Here is a 12910-nt window from a genome sequence, read left to right as displayed (position 1 = left end):
TCCAGTGCAATAATACCATAAAAAACCCTTAGCGCAAAATATGTCCATACAGGATTTTTTGGGATTGTGTTAAGATTTGATATCCAATCCACTGATTGTTGGGTTAGGGTTAGGGTGCCGCGATGCTGATACTGAATATAGTCTCAGCTCATCCCTACAAGGCATAAATCATTTTACAAAACAGAAGACATGTGTCTGACTTTAAATGACTACCCACTTTCACATGGACCACACACACACACACACCCTGTACGCACACATTGTCAGCAGATGCACTCATGTGCCCTCTGTGAAAACTGGACCAACACACACATACCCCACGTGGGATAGGGAAAATGTGCAGCCGCCTGTATCACATGGGATCACTCAGCGATTGCCCTGCCCAACCTCAGTCAGTGCCTCAACCCCGGGTCTGCATCTCAATCCCCCCTTTTGTCACCGTCACAGTGTACGAGTTGGATTTTATAGACAGTAATTTGGCAGTTTTTTTACGGTGACAACGTGACCACAGAAATCAGACTAAATCATCATATTGAATTAAGATAGCAAACAAATGTTCCATGAATTCTTAATGCGCTTTCTCTATCTTGTGTGTTATCCATACTACGACGTAATCATACCGCGTCCCTCTTCATCCCTCCTGTCAGTGCTTCATTGATCTGCATGGCCCAGTTGGCATGGTGCTAACAGCAGACAGGGGATACAAGAGAGTCAGCCATTAGTCAGAGACGCAGCCCTGCACATTATCCCCGAGCACATGACAACAGCTGCCTTGTCCCAGCACAGGGGCTGGGTTGTAAACTGCACTTACTACGTCATGAAGAGGAGAAGAGGAGGAGAACTGTGAAGGGAGGAGGATTTTTTTTTAACTGGGATGTTAGTCAATGCATAATCATGCACAGAGCAAATAGGCTGCCTGTGATTTGCTCTGGGTGGGGCAAGCTTTTTCTTTTTGGCAGGCAGTGTTTTAGTGTGGTTATCAGGCAAAGTCATCCTGGTGAGATAGCACGAAATTATGGTGTCACCGTTGAGCTCTTTCGCCCAACCTTACATGTGTCCTTCATGTTACCGTCTATTAAATACTATTAAAATGCACTAGAACAATCAGATGATTCATTTAGATTTAATTTAGTGAGCTGAACGACACTTAAGCACCATTTCCAGCAAGTTGTTCAGTTTCAGTTCAGTTTCAGTTCAGTAGGGAGCACAAATATGTGCATTTCCACTGCCAAATGCTGAGAGGGGTACCAAAATAACTGATCCCGACCTCCCCGATTTGGGCAGCTCTCCTTTATGGTACTAAAGGAAGGGTGGGGGGGAAAAGGGCAGTGTCTTGTGATGCACAGCTACATGCCGAGAAGAAAGAACAAAGAATGCTGGATGTCTACCATTGTTGCTCTGTCACCGAATTTGTCAGCAAATTAGTGTTGCGTTTGTTTGACGTTACACTATACATATTGCATATGTATATATTACGTTAATAGCTATGTAATTAACGTATCTGAAGTGTGCCGTTCCAAACCATGCCGTGGTGACCTGAGCTGGACTGCACCACTAAATACTCAGTGGCAGGAGCACGCTAACGTCAGCTTTCAGCTTCTTTCACAATATTCACGATCGACTTAATCTTATTGTGCGACACTGAATCAATGTGTTACCTGTCTGATTAATCAATCATGAAGTCAATGACGATTTGCTGATAAGTCAACATAAAACACGCAGTTTGGCCCGACGAGTATAAACAACTGGCGCTATTTATATGCAGCTCCAAAGAAATCATTTATATGGTCAGCTGACAAGTGTGGCTCCGTGTGATCCTTATCACATGACTGTAGTGATTCTCTTGACAATCACAACTGCCTTTCACAAACGGAAGCCTGGAGTGCAGCAGGCTGTGGAGTCTGAGGCAAACACCGGGCCCTGCCGCCTCACCCCCTTACAGTATGGTGACTGCCAGTCGCACTAACAACCAATTAGAATCAGGACTCATGAACAAATGGAGTATTCCCAGAATGCCCCACTTCCCCCCGCTTTTAGTCTCCTCAGCTGAGCTCATTGTTGACCATGAAAGGAGGTAATTTAAGCCAATTGAATGACTATGCAATGACTCACCCCGAACGTGGGGAACACAAACATTGTGAGATGCAAGAGAAGGACCAAAGCAAACTTCACTTATCAGCCATTTTCAGCTCAGGTTACAAACATGCAGATTTAACGCAGTAAACAGGATCGTTCAGCAGAGCATTAGGAGCCTTGTGATGTGATGACACAGGACTTAAGAGTTGTCTGGCATCTCAATAGAGAACGTTTTTTTTCCCACTATACAGGTAGATATGATTGGTGAAAACTCAAGCTTTGACACAGAAGCTGTGATTCGTGTCTTTTATCGTGCAGTCGTGTCGTGTAGTTTAGCTGCACAGAGAAACAATGGTGCGCAAGATGGCAAAAATGCAGGGGTTTACCACTGCCAATGTTTTTCAATGGTTGTCAGCACAGACATGCTGTTTTTGCAGGATCCACTGGGTTCCTGTAAAGGAAATGAGTCAGTGATATGCAGCTCAAACTCATTCCTGAAGCCCTCGCGATAGCCCACATGAGCATCACAGCATCCTGGTCATCATTTCTGGACAGCAGTTCGGGCATGTTTCAGCCAGATGTCATTACACTAAGCACCGGCATTAGCAGCAGACAAAAACACAGAGCGAAGGGCGATGGTTTTTTTCGTGACACAGCCGCAGCACTGTCAGCACCACACAAACTGTTTTGTATACAGTATTTTGGGAGCATTCTACATTTGAACTCACCAAGCAGCGTTGCACAATACAGCGTGTCTCACCATGTTTCAAACTCTGACTCGGGAGTTTATCGAGCTGAATAAAGGAGCGCTTTCACTGCGATTTCTGAAGCCCCACACCAAGCATGTGGTGATAAAAATGGCACTAAATGGGCACAGAGGCAGGCTCCATAAAGGCAACAAGAATGCAGCTGTATAACGACAGGACAAGAAAACACTGCATCCATGACACTGGGGGGAGGCACGGAGACTGAAAAAGTGAAGCGTCACTTCGAGCATTCAGAAGCAGAATGGAATTTAATCTCATCTCCTGAAAACTTTGTACTTTTCCACTCAGGTTGAGGCTCTGAGAGAGAACGACCCATGCCTTCATGTGACAACAGTTGTTTGTGCATGCACGCTATCACTATAAAGTGTAATGTTTCTTATTATGATGATTATTAAAGATGTATTTTGAAGATTTAGTGGTGTAATGTGGTATTGAGAACTGGGATGAATGAGCAGTGATGTTTTATGTTCATAAATGTACTCAGATAATAGATTCCAGTTGTTTTCTTGTCTCAAATATAGGAGAATCATCCACAACTAAGCTACAGACTGCCCTCTGCCCTACATACGCTCTACTAACATGTCCTTAATTATAGCACAACGTACTGGACTTTCTAGTTTATGGCATGCATGGGAAACAATAACAGCCGCAAATAGTCGTGACACGATGTTTTAAAGGTGGACAGCAAATGTAATCACCCACAAACTGACCTGTGAATCTCACATTCGCAGGAACAGCATCACTGAGCAGTGGGTTCTGCTGCTTCCTGTCTGTTAAACCACACTCAGACAAAAACATATTCCTCTGTGTAAGTGTGGAAAGTTCTCAACTCCCCCTCTTTCCTTCTCTGACAGCACACTCAGTTAGGTCTCATAGATGTGACTCTACAGAGATGCAGGTAGTATTTCCGACATGAATAATGTAGTAACTCACAGAAATATATTCACAAGTGACCTAAAATACAAGAGTTCAACTGTTTTCTGCGGATAACGACTTGGTTCTTGTTCATTAATGCAGAATTACGATTATGTTTTACATACTTAAGTGTTTTTTTTCTTTAAAGAATACCACAATAGAGATTAAATTACAGACGTTTAGTATTTTCTTGCTTTCCTCCTTTGATGACAGTGAATTTAGAAAGATCACAGAATGACTCTCAAACCCACACCTGCCATTTACAGACATCATCATCATCATCAGAGCGCTGACACAAAGTGTGCACACAGAGACTGCGTAACTAACCCCCACCCCTGCACACACAACCACAGAAACACACACGCACACACACACACACACACACACACACACACACAACACACACACACACACACACACACACACACACACCTAACTAGGCCCAGTGAGTTGGTTAAACACAAATTCTCAGAACAAACTACAAACTTCCAGTCACTTATAGGTCAGAATGCAAAGGGAAAAAAGTTCACAAATTAGTTGTTTGTGTAACTGGAGCATTGCACATTTTATGAGCCACTGTGAATATTTGTCCCAAAGCACATAAAAACAAGAAATTCCATCTGTTAAATTAGCTTTGATAAAATGGACCAATGATAAGACTGATAAGAGATTGTGCAGAATTTTGTTTTCCTGCACCTTCAGTGAAAAGACATGATGTTCATATCACCTCCTATCGTCAACTACAAGCCCGGAGATGTACCCGTACACATCCAAATCGCAATAAATCCCACAAAAACTAAATATGTCTTGAGTTACCTACAGTGCCGTCTTAACAGATGTGTAATGGATCCAGAAAACTAGGTTCAGTCACAGCATGTCTTGACATAGCAGATGCTTCAAACGGCAGCCTATTTCTATTATGTGGTAACAGGCCACATGTCACAGATAGGAAGAACCACTGAAGTTGTGAAAACATGACAGGAAATTGCAGCAAAGCTTTAGAAAACACATTTGCAACATGAAATATCACAGTTTGATCTGCTGGGTGCTGCCCAGAAAGCTTGCACGACTTGCTCAAAAAACATCTAGACACTATAAGTAGAATACAGATTAACTGATCGAGGAAAGTGTGTCAGTCAATATAGATAGTGTGTATGGCGTTTGAAACCTAATTATTGTATTGTATGACTAATATTAGACTTTTAAAGTAGTAGTAGACCAACTTTATGCTCTGTCAGCTTGATGGATTTAGTCTTTCAAATTATATTTAATCTTTCTTGGGGTGAACTGAGAATGTTAAACCAGAAACGGCCTAAGTTAAGCTAAGGGTCAGATCATCACCGAACGTAGTGGACGAAGACACCCTTCGATCGATGATTCGGACTAAATTAGTTAGATTTGGTCAGGATTAGCACCGTAAAATCGATAAGTTGTAGCTAAGACTTATATTTGACGTCCGATCGTCATGCTAATAATAATCTCTCTCTAGTAATACTTGGCATTTAGTTCAAAAAGAACACTCAGATTAAATATTGAAGAAAAACAGAAACATAATCAGCCATGCCAGACCATCCAAGAACACAGTAACTGCCTAAACCGCTACAAAAAAGTCAAATATATGCCTATTTTAACATAGAAAGACACCAGTGCCACATATCGTGGCTGTCTGCTCTGTAGTCAGCTCAATATTTTATATAATTTGATTTACGCAGCACATACAGTAGAGTTTCCATGTGTAATAAGTATTTCTGGGGTGTTTTCTTAAATTGAATTAGCATATGTGCTCATGTTACAACCTGCTTTAAAGTGGCACTCCATTATCTCAACACATGGTTAATCAACAACATTACATTGACACCGTTTAGTTTAAATTTAAAATACTTTAGTTTGGCTGCAGTATGAGAGCAATTTGAAGCATGACAACATTGGAAATCTCAAATTCTTTTCAGGAGGCTCTCTGGACATAAAACAGGACACTTTTACATAAACATGGAGCAAAAAGAGAAAAAAAGATCTGGAGTGTTTCCAAAAACAAATTGCATATTGTTCCTGCTTATCCACACACCCAGCGCTGATGTGTTTACATTCATACCAAAAAATAACATGTCACAGCAAAGGTGTATTGCCAGCAGCAAGAAGAGATCATAGCCATTAAATTACCAGCAGCATACTTGGAGCCATGCAAAAACTAAAAAACAAGATGAAGGATGACATTCCTGATTCTTTCATCATGCCAACCATTGATGCCGATACCGTTCTCATCTAATTATGTAACGTCCTAAAATAGCCAATTTTCTCAAAGAAGAAAAAAATTCCACTCGGAGATTATATACTCTACGAGTCTCGCCAACATACTTTCCACGCCAGCCTTGCAGAACATTACTAGCTTCTCCTTCAGATGGAGCACTGGAATTTCAGGGCTCCGAGTCTGAGTCAGGGCTGGGAGCAGCAGCAGCAGCAGCAGCAGCAGCAGCAGCGGGGACCCAGCTGTTGCAAAGGAGGCTGCATACCAAACAGGTCTGGACACAAGCAGGCTGATGTGTCCACCCACAGACAGGCATGCAGCAATCGGCAACAGACAACACGCCTAGAGAGGGAATGGAATCAAAGAGGGATTCAAAGAGTCTCATTTTTCGTTGGCACTTTTTTTTGTTATGAGCCACCTCTTAAAAGAATATTTAAGCACGTTGATTTAAACAAGTGTTCAAGAGCGAGAGGATACATACATTTAGGTATGACGTGCAGTACTAAAGTGTCCCGTGTGGTCTTTTGCTGCTGTTTTTAACAATAAGAGATTAGATGCTTATCACTCTGTTCCTCTGGAGGTGCAGGGCACGAAAGAACAGAAAAAAACTTTGCGTCATCGTAAAAATGTTTGTGGCATGGAGTAACTGTGCAGTGCACTTCTGCTGCTGTAACCCATTTACTCGGTTGTTGTTGTTAGGAGTGCTTATTTGGAGTCTGATCATTTTTCTGTGACCTCTGGCATCAACAAGGTCCTTTTTTTTATTCCCAGAGAACTGATGCTCACTGAGTATTTTCTCTTTTTCGGACATAAATTCTCTGTAAACAAGAGAAAAGAGCAAACTGAAATGCTCTGGCAACAACAACCGTGCTACATCTAAAGTCACCTTTAAGTGGTTAATAATCAAATCAAAGTGGCCGGTGAGTGAATGTAGCTAAATAGCTGTGTACTTGAGGGCTGCATGGAGACAGATATACTACAATATAATGTGTTCTTATTTACTGTAAAGGCCTTACGTCGAACAATCTTCTCATTTAAAGGAGAATTATGTAATAAATCTAAAGCAACTGGCCATAAAATCCTCCTAATATGTCACAGAGACTCAGGAATAATGTTCATATAACAAACTGAACTCACAAACAACAACAGTACAGACAAAATATTTGCTTTAAGAAAAATCTTTTGCAAATCATGTTTATGTTTTGAAATCATGTTTTGGCATGTGGCGCCACCTACCACCGTCTACTGATCATTGCAGTCAGTAGAGTCTCTGTAGAAAACTAAAAGCTATAAAGACCTCGATATTTTGTATTTGAATTTAGTAACTGTTTTTTGCCACATTCTTACATATGGCACCTTTAACCTTTCTTAAAGAGAAATCAAATATGGCAATTTCCCCAAAATGCCCAAGGACTCGCAGATAAGCACATTTTAATGGTGACTACGCTATATTACATAGGCTAACAATTCTCCAGCTGTGAAACAGATACGAATAACTAATAAATTAGGCAACATAGTGGTACATGTGGCTAGCACTGTTGAGATCCCGACTTCGCACCCCGATTTCGGGGCCTTCCTGCGTGTCGTTGGCTTGTTTTTCCACCCATGCGAGCTTTGCTTTACTCTGGGTTCTCCAGTTTCCTCCCACAGTCCAAAAACACAACAACACCTACATACTGTATCTTTGTATCTTTGGACTGACGACCTATCCGTCGCTAAAGCAGCAGATAACGAATGAATAACAACTGAATTAGCTCTCCTCATCCGATGCCCTCTTAAGACCACTCGTAACTTCAAGCCCCTTCAAGACAGCTTATCTGATTTTACTGGAGACTGGGTCAGTGAGGCGTTAGGCACCACTGCACTGGTCAATGTGGTTTTTTTTCTTTCTATCTAATCTTAAAGCCAGTAAACGTGTTCTCCATTCCTTCATCTCGGGACAAAAGTGGCAAGTCATGAAGGCTGGTTATGACGTCAGCCGCACTCATCAAATAAGAACAAGGACAAACTGTTAAGCCATCATGTGACTAAACTACAACCAAGTGAAGTCATGCCACATATTTGGATTGCATTCTTTAGGCATTACAACACAACTTATACTCTGAAGTCACATGACTTTGACACGGGTGTATCTATGTGTTCGTCTGAGCCGCTTTAGGACGACTACACTCGCGCCAACATGTTTGATTGAGTCCAGATGCTGCAAGCATTAATCAAATGTTCACGTCACCTAGCAGTGTTTGCGCTGTGTGCAGGAAGAGACAATCTGTCCAGCCTGGTAAATATTTGAGAAGGCTTTATGAAATACACTCGTTTATGAGAGTCAGGTGATGAGGAAGGTGCAGCGTGGGTGCAGGCGACGAGGAACGATAACCTCCCAGCTTAAAGACAGATGTGCTCTCTTTGCTTGTTTAACAAAAATATTTACATGGCGTTATTGTTTAACGATATGAGAGATTTTTAATAATTATAGCCGTGAAGTTAAAAAAAAGTGTTCTGAAGCTGTGACTCTTTCAGGACATTAGCTTCTGAGCTTGGTACCCTTCGCGACGACACTACTTTGAAGATGCCAATCTCTCTCCCTGGGGGGGGGGGGGGGGGGTTGGATTTATGTTGTTCTGACGAGCATCACAATGCAAAAACGCAAAGGTAAACAAGGAGTGGCTGTTGCTTAGGAACAAGCAGAGAGAGCTTGTAAAGTAGGCTCCATGTTAGGAGAAAGAGAGAGAGCAGCTGGGCCTCACATGTGTTTGTGAGGACACATGCAGAAGACCAAGCATCGACACACACACACACACACCTGCTCGTGTCGCACGTATAGAATTAAAACCTGTTGTATAGGTGATGTGGTTTTACAAGCAAGGATACGGTGACTCTAAGATGTTAAGAAAAAACTTAAGTTATGTAGCTCTGAGGCTGCCAATAGGCCTGCAAACAAAAGGTCAGATTTTAACAACAGTGCTAGGATAAACAAAACAAAAATGTTGTTTGAGCCTTTTTGGGAAATCAGCTTCCTTGCTTCCTTGCAAAGAGTTCAATGAAAAAACATAACCTCTGTCATGTCTGTGTGGTAAACAACTCAAGGTCCTGGAAGGTGTATTTTTGCTACTGGTGACTTAATCATAAATTATGTGGTATCAATCTCTCATCTAACTTTGAGAAACATTAAAAAAAAAAAAAGAGAGCGATTAAAGAAACCAAACCACCAAGGCCTGGAGCCTAACCAAGTGACAACCAATATACATAGACAATTCACATTTTCTATTAGACCTGAAACTAACCATTATTAATAACTCTTCAGTTTACTGACGTTCATTATCACACAATCTTCCGTGAAACAGAGTTCTCTTTGCAACCACTATATGTCTTTACCTCTTCTTCTTTTTCAGCTTCAAACAGCAAAGCACAAGTCTATGTCTCTATCTATTTATATACCATCTATGGTTGTAACCTACATACCCAGAACATGTCACCCACATCTGTCCTTTACTCTGTAATTTTACGCTGCTCACAAACAAATAAACAAACATGGCTGACAAACATAACCTCCTTGATCGAGGTACACATCAAGTTGACGACTTCTAAACATAAAGATAAAGGCCACGTCATTTTCGCAGTAACTTATCACAACGAGATGTTCATCCGTCAAAACCTGTGGAGTTTTTTTAAAAAGCCTTGCATGCATGCCCACTTCTGCCACAATTCATAACAAACTTTCACCAGAAACCCTGCAGGAGGGTTGTGATATTTGAATAACGTGAAAGCAAATCATAAAACAAAAAAAAGGGAAAAGAGGCACGATGATGATAAATTATTCATGGAATAAATAAACCTTTCTGCCCTCCACAATAAGACCTCTCCACTCAGACAGTAGTTGAGCAGATTATTTGAATACTGGAGTCATCATGGATCATGGGCAGTTTTTTTCAGTGTGACGGCTGCAGCTGCTGAAGCTTCCAGACGGGGAGAGAGAGAGAGACACCACTGCAGCCTTTGAAACCATGTGGGAAATCAATTTCCCCCTCTGTGTCTGGGTCAGAACGCCTCTTTGTACAAAGTGAGACTGCATTAAAAACACAACATGATGTTGAAATTACCGTGAGGGGGAGTGGGAGTGGAGTTGGCGGAAGACACCAGAAGACTAAACTTACTTTATTGAGCATGTTGGTTTTTTATGTTCACATTCACCCTCACTGCTGGGAGTCTATTTTGTGCATGATGTTACCTCATGCAGGGTGGAACCCATATAATTGGAAAGAAAAACACGGGGCTGTGTGCGAGCGCTTTCAGGCAGCGGCATGCGAACGGAGCGTGTTTTTTTTTAATATTATATCTGTCAGAAAAGTCATACACGTATCATATTTACAAATTATACAGATGACTCCGCTTCAGCAGCGCTCGTGGAAATTACGTACGAGGTCCTTCAAGATAAACTTTTATCAAGAGTTTCCATCAAACTTTAACTGCGGCTGCAATCAAAGCGGTTTAAGTCATGCATTATTTACATCCAGTGAGAAGTAATCTGAAGGTCTTTTACTTCACTTACAAGTCTGTCCTGCATTAAACTCATTGATGTCAAAGCAAAGAGTTCATTTGCTATTAATAAACTTTCTACACGGGCTGCAACAACAATGCAATTAATCAATTATTGATCAATGAAGCGTCAAATATATAAGCAAAAGTCCTCCTACCCTGACTCAATAACACATGTGAGGACAATAATGAAAATAACCAACCCCGGTTCGTACCATTTCTACTTTCTCCTGAGCACGACACACAGTGCTGAAGATTTCTCGCCCGACCTGACCCCTGACCAACAGCATGCATTGCGTAACCATGGCTGTTATCAAAAGGTGTGAGCTGATATTTCACATATCGTCTCTCGCGCTCAAACATACACCCACATTTTTCCCTCTCTGTGTATCTATCTGAAAAGAAAATCCCATTTTAGGCCTACGAGAGTCTGATTAACACTTTTAATCAGACTCTCGATATCATGCGATAAGTTACTGTGAAATTATGCCGTTACTTCTCTGCACCTCATCCACAAGGAAATCAGTTTTTTTTTTGACATCAAATGATTGAGTCATCCAGAATTATCACAAGGAAGAGTCTTGCATGTCAGCGAAGAGTCCAGTATTACATCACACCCGTTTGGGTTCTCAGGGAATAAGTAAGAAAGAACAAGTTCTCTGATAGGAATGGAGATAGAGAAAAGCTTCATGCAGGGTTTTAGTGTTTGGACTCGGTCCAGATGTGAGGATCACGTCTACGCTTTAACGTGCTCTCCAAAACAACAGGCTGCCAGTCTCAGCACGCTCTAAATATGAGCCGGTTGCAACATTAGGAGACAATTGCTCAATCAATTTAACTTTTATCTTTATTTAAGAAGGGCTTTCTTGAGTGTACCCGCAGCAGCAGTCCATTAACACTGACAGAGAAGTGGTTGGAAGTATGCGCCTGTGCTTCGTGGCACCGTGATGGAGGAGACAGAGGAGAGCGTTACACATTAACCTTCCCCACCCTGATTTTCTCGGCAGTCACAGGAGCTAAAAAGTTCCCGTCACAAGCCTGTACAACCTCCAACGTTAAGGCGTCCAACCAGTTCGGAAGAAAGAAGAAAAGAAATATGAGACAATGCTGTGGAAAAGTTAAATGGCAGAAGTTAGAAATGTAAGAAACTGATACGGAAAGTGCACTTTTCTCGTGTTAACATTTCCCCTGTTTATGCTAGGGCTATGAAACAAGATAACAGCCATGGGTAAATAAGACGTGTGGCAACTAGTTTCACTATGAGTCAACTGGTTTTCCACATGCCCTTAAATAAATAGGACAATTAGTCAGAAGTAGTGACAGAAGATTATGGTCAACAACACTATCTCGAGGAAACGTTAAATCGATTTCAAGAAGAAGAGACGATCTGTCTCGTTGCCAGTGAAAATCTTTCTTTTTGGTTTGAAATGGAACTTTCTCAAATACACGTGACTCTTTGGTTTCTCTTTGTGATTGAGAACGGTTTGTAACTGACAACGTGGAACTGAAGTCGCCAATGCATTCCATTCATTCCGGGTATTAAAGTACTAATTGTACCCGCACTCACTCACCCTCGACTCTCGTTATTCTCTTGGATAAATGTATGAAATTGACTGAATGAATGAATGAATGAATGAAAATGACTTGGTTTTATTGGGGGTTTTTTTTCCCAGCAGTAAACTCCACCTCACCTCCTCCATGTCATACCGTTCTCGCACCGCCTCCATCGTCTTGCCCGAGCCTAATGATCTAATTACAGTCTATAGGACTTGTTGACTTTGCATTGAAAGAAGAGCCAACCCGACACTACTGTCCACCCCCACTCCCTGTCATCCTCAGCCGCTGTGTCCCCTGAATAACACACACACACACACAAGCACAATGCTTCTCTGAGCTACAATATGAGCTTCATTTACAATCCAAATCAGGGTGGGCATCGTGTAGAGTGAAAAATTTAGGTCAAATGCAAACTCATACCTGCTCAACACAACAGAGCCATTCAGTCGTCGTGTCATGTGCTGAAGCTGCAGCAAAGGGTAACTACAAATGCAGATTCTCTCAGCTAATAGTTTCCTAAACTGCAGCATCTGTTCTCGCCCTAATGACAATTCAGTGAATGTATTTGTTTTGCAATTTCTGAAGAATCTCTTCCTAGTTTCCAGGCCCTAACTGAAAGTTACGTCAAGCATTACATCAGCAAAATCAATTCTGGATGCCAAACAGATGAAACAATCAAATCCTTGGGTATTTTGCAAAAAAAACGGTTGGAACTGTTATGGCCTGCACTGGTTTAAGATATTTTCTAGGATATCAACAGCTCCGTGGAGACACTGCAGCAGCACTTGGAAGAGTGAGTCAATAGCAAGTGGTTGTG

This window comes from Microchirus variegatus, assembly GCF_963457635.1.
Source record: "Microchirus variegatus genome assembly, chromosome: 6".
Lineage (NCBI taxonomy): Eukaryota > Metazoa > Chordata > Actinopteri > Pleuronectiformes > Soleidae > Microchirus > Microchirus variegatus.
This window is presented reverse-complemented; position numbering follows the sequence as displayed.